Here is a 4,335-nt window from a genome sequence, read left to right on the forward strand (position 1 = left end):
GAGGGAGGGAGGGAAGGAAGGAAGGAAGGAAGGAAGGAAGGGAGAGAGGGAGGGAGGGAGGGAGGGAGAGAGAGAGGAAGGGAAAGGAAGGGAGAAAGGAAGGAGTTGGGGGTGGTCTGGGCTAGGAACAGCTTCTCTGTCATGTCTACCCACCTACCTGCTCACATACAGACAGACAAACATACACCCTGCACGCAGGCCAAGGAACCTGGAGGAGAGTGGAGGAGGGAGAGGAGGCAGCTGCAGGAGGCTGAGCCTGCCCAGGGTGCGAGCATTGTGAGGCAAGTATGGCTGGCTCCCAGGCATGCCTTCCACAGCTAGCACACAAGGAAATATTAACAGCCTCGTGGCCAAACGCGACCACAATGATGAAAACAGACCCTGTGCGGGGAAACAGGTGGTGGTTCCCTTTCTCATGGGACATTTGGGATTGGGAAAGATGGGGATGCTTAGAGGACTCTCCAGGTGCACCCAAGTAGCCCTTGTGATGGAGGGGGGCACAGAGAGAGACAGAGACAGACAGAGAGAGAGAGACAGACAGAGACAGAGACAGAGAGCCAGAGAGAGAGGCAGAGTCAGAGAGAGACAGGATGGCAGTGATGGAGACTCTGAAATCTGTGTGGGGAAACAGAAGAGAAGTCCCCCCCCACACACACACACATCCTTGGTGGAGGGATGCTGACTACTTACCTGGGCTCTCTCAGCAGGGCTGTCTTGGAGTCCAGGGAGGGAGCTCAAGCTGTCTCACCCAGGATAAATCACAGTCCAGGCCACATTGTGGGGCCCTCAGTGATCTGGCGGCCAGTGACACTCCTGCTTCTGTTGCCGTGGATACAGTTGGGCTGGTCTAAATCGCAGACATCAGGGGAAGCAGGCACCGGAGGGGTGCACTGGGCAAGGCTGGGGGTGTTGGAGAACACCAGGTGGGCAGCACACAGCCTTGGGGTGCCCGGCTAGCTGGCAGGTGGAGGTCCGGGCAGGTGCTTCCCCCACTACACACTCCCACCCCCATCTTCATGCCACCGCCAAGCTGGGAGGGGGGCCAGCGCTGGCCCCCGCTACTTGTCTGCCCGCCTGGCTGCCGGTCCCTCCCTCCCCCCACCCCCTGTCTGCCTGCTGGCCGCCGCCTTTTGTCCTCAGAAGACACGGTCCCCGCGGGGCCTCTGCCAAGCCTCTAGCAGATGCTCAGGGTCCGGGGCTCCTCCCTGGGAGCACTCGGGCCATGGCCTGGGAGAGCCCCGGGCTGAGGGGACTCTCATCCAGGCTCACCCCGCTCCCTAGGCCTGGAAGGGATGGGGAAGAGGTGCAGGTCCACAGCCAGAGGCAGCAGCAGAGGTGGTGTTGGGGAGGGGATGGACGCCAGAAAGAGGGGGTGGGGTGGAGAGAGAGGCTGGCCTGATAGCTGTGTCCCGGGTTTTAGATCCGGGTTGAGGAGGGTGGCTCAGAGCATCCGAGGGGGGGGTCCTGATACAAAACGGGGGCACCACAGACCTGCTAGAGGGACCCTCCTGGCCTGGGAATCACTGCAGCTCACACAGATCCAGGTCCCAAGATGCTGGGGGCACTCAGCCTGTATGAGGCATCAGCTGGGAGCTCAGAGCCCTAAGCTGGACCCCAACCTGTCTATCTGTTCCCCCTCTCCTCGATTTGCACGGTCCCTGCCTCAGGGGCGGGCGGAGGAGGGAAGGAGGGAGGTAGGGAGGGAGAGGGAGGGATGGAGGGAGGCTGAGCAGGCAGGGAGACTCCCAGCAGCCAGCCTGGTCCTCCCTGGGGCGGGGCGGGGTGGGGAGGGGAGGCTGGTGAGGCCGGGGAGCAGCCGGCTGGCTGGCTGGCTGGCTGACTGGGTGGGGATACTGGCGTGGCGGCTGTGCTGCCTGGACAATAGCTGGCTGGAGAAGTCAGACTCCCGCCTTTCTGAGATGTTCCAGAGAGCCACGTGTGGAGGTGGGGAAAGGTGGCCAAGAGGCTGCTGAAAGAGCAACTCACAGGGGCTGCAAGTGCAGAGGAGGCAGGGTTGTGGGGGTCTGGGGTCAAGCTGGGGCAGAAAGGTCCTGGAGAAGTTTTTCAAAAGCTTTGGGATGGGAGGGACGCATAGAGCTCCGAGAAGTGGGGTAGATAACCTTATTTAGAATGGGTTCTATGGGCATTTTCCCATCAAGGCCTGGGGGTGGGATGAGTTGGGGAGGCCGGGTAGGGAGGGCTGCCCAGCTCTGAACATCCCCTCTCAGGACATCTTCTGTGCCACCACTACTTTCTCTGGTCCACTAGACAGGCAGGCACCCATACTAAGGCCTTGTTCCAGGACAGCAGAATGGGACAGGTAAGGAGAAAGCCTGGTAGTCAGAGATTTGAAGACAAGGAAAAATATTTCTGTCCTGAATAGATTAAATTGGGACCAAATGATGCCATAGTGGATCCCCTAATTTTTAGCATTCAAAAATTCCAATTCTCTTGATACAAGCAATTTTCATTCCTTTCTTCCCTTACCCATTGGTTCACCCATTTTTTAAAATTAAAGTTTATTGGATTGACAATTATTAGCAAAGTTACATAGATTTCAGGTGTACAACTCTGTAATACATCACCTATAAAGCACCCACCATTGGGCTTAGCATAAAACATGTTTTATGCTAAGCCCAGTGGTGGGTACTGGTGATACGGGTGAATAACTTCTCTCTGCCATCAGGAAACCCTTGCTCTGCTACCAAACTGTGGTCTTGCAGCCCACCTGCATCTGAATCCCTTAGCAAGCTTGTAAGATGTGGGTCCCCAGGCCTAACTCCCAGAAGTACTAATCTAGGAGGTTTGAGATGAGGTTCCAAAACCCGGATTTTTTACAAGACCCTCACATGTTTATTTTTATACCTACTGAAGTTTGGGCACCATACTTTGGAGAGAGAGAAAAACCCATGAGCCAAACATAACTTCACAAGGGAAATTAGAAAATATTTTGAACTGACAGTTAATGAAAATATTACATCTGAAATCCTGTGGGATGCTGCTCAGGCTATCCTTAGAGAGAAATTTATAGTCTCAAATTCATACATTATTTTTTTAAATGCTGAAAACCCATATCAAGAAGTTAGAAACCACAAATTAAACATAAAGGAAGTAGAAGGAGAGCAGTAACAGAGGTAAGAACAGAAATCAATGAAATACAAATACAGAACTACAACAGAGAGAATCAACAAAGCTAAAAGTTGGTTCTTTGAAAAAACTAGAAAAAACGAAAAATCCCTGAGACTGATACAGAAAAATGTATAGAAAGAACTTAACTCAGGAACAGTATAGGAGGCACTACAATATGGGCCACAGATACACTAAAATATAATAAGACTATATTATGAGGAACTTTATACTAACAATTTTGAAACTTGATAAAATGGGAAAATCCTGGAAACACAATTCACTACAACTCACACAAGAAAAAAATTTAAATCTGAATAATCCTATAACTATTAAATAACTTAATTTATAATTAAAATCTTCCTTAGCAGGTGGAGAGATAAGCCCATCTTAGAGGATTTTGAAAGTTCCTTATTTCCTCCTGTTCCTTTCTCTGAAATGACAGTCCACTACCAGGTGGGCAGAAGCACCTTTGTGGGGCTGCTGTGGTCTGCTTAACCAGTCCAGGCTACACTGAATTGGGAGAAAGAGTGCTACGTTTTACCATACAATTACGCTTTTGAAAAATTTAACATTTTCAAGTGTGAAATGTAATATACAGATAGAAATGTGCATAAGATTTATATATGCAGATTAACAAATAGTTATAAAGTGAACACCCATGTAACCACTGTTCAGCTCAAGAAACAGAATACTAACAGTATCCAGAAGCCAGTAGTATTAACATTTATTTTTTATTTTATTTTTTAAATTAGTTTCAGGTGTACAACACAGTGCAATAGTTATACTTTTTACCCCTCAAAGTGAAAAACCCCTCCCCCATCCGCCACCCCGCTCCCCCCTCCGATATCATACATATCTATTACAATTCCATTAACATTTCTTTTATTTAAAAAAAACCAAAAACCACATTCCTTGCCCATCTATAAGTGATTGGATAAAAAGATGTAGTACATATATACAATGGACTATAACTTGTTCATAAAAAAGAATGAAATCTTATTTGCAACAACATGGATGAACCTAGAGGTTATTATGCTAAGTGAAATAAGTCAGACAGAGAAAGACAAATACCATATGACCTCACTTATATGTGGAATCTAAAGAACAAAATAAATGGGGCCGGCCGAGTGGCGCGATGGTAAAGAACTCGCTTGGGATGCCAGAGGGCCCCGGTTCGGATCCCACATATGAGGGCCAGTGAACACT

The 4,335-nt window shown here is 49.6% G+C and overlaps 1 protein-coding gene across 3 annotated transcripts in view; it reads right to left on the reverse strand.

The window, feature by feature from the left end:
* Window positions 1-1,624, reverse strand: part of GPR173 (G protein-coupled receptor 173) — a 22,523-nt gene extending 20,899 nt beyond the window's left edge. For all 3 annotated transcript variants that reach the window (XM_019668119.1, XM_019668121.1, XM_019668120.1), the window contains exon 1: window positions 691-1,624. The gene's annotated coding sequence lies outside the window, so the exon portion shown is untranslated. The remainder of the gene's footprint in view (window positions 1-690) is intronic.
* Between the last annotated feature and the right edge of the window lie 2,711 nt (window positions 1,625-4,335).

This window comes from Hipposideros armiger, unplaced genomic scaffold, assembly GCF_001890085.2.
Source record: "Hipposideros armiger isolate ML-2016 unplaced genomic scaffold, ASM189008v1 scaffold_518, whole genome shotgun sequence".
NCBI lineage: Eukaryota > Metazoa > Chordata > Mammalia > Chiroptera > Hipposideridae > Hipposideros > Hipposideros armiger.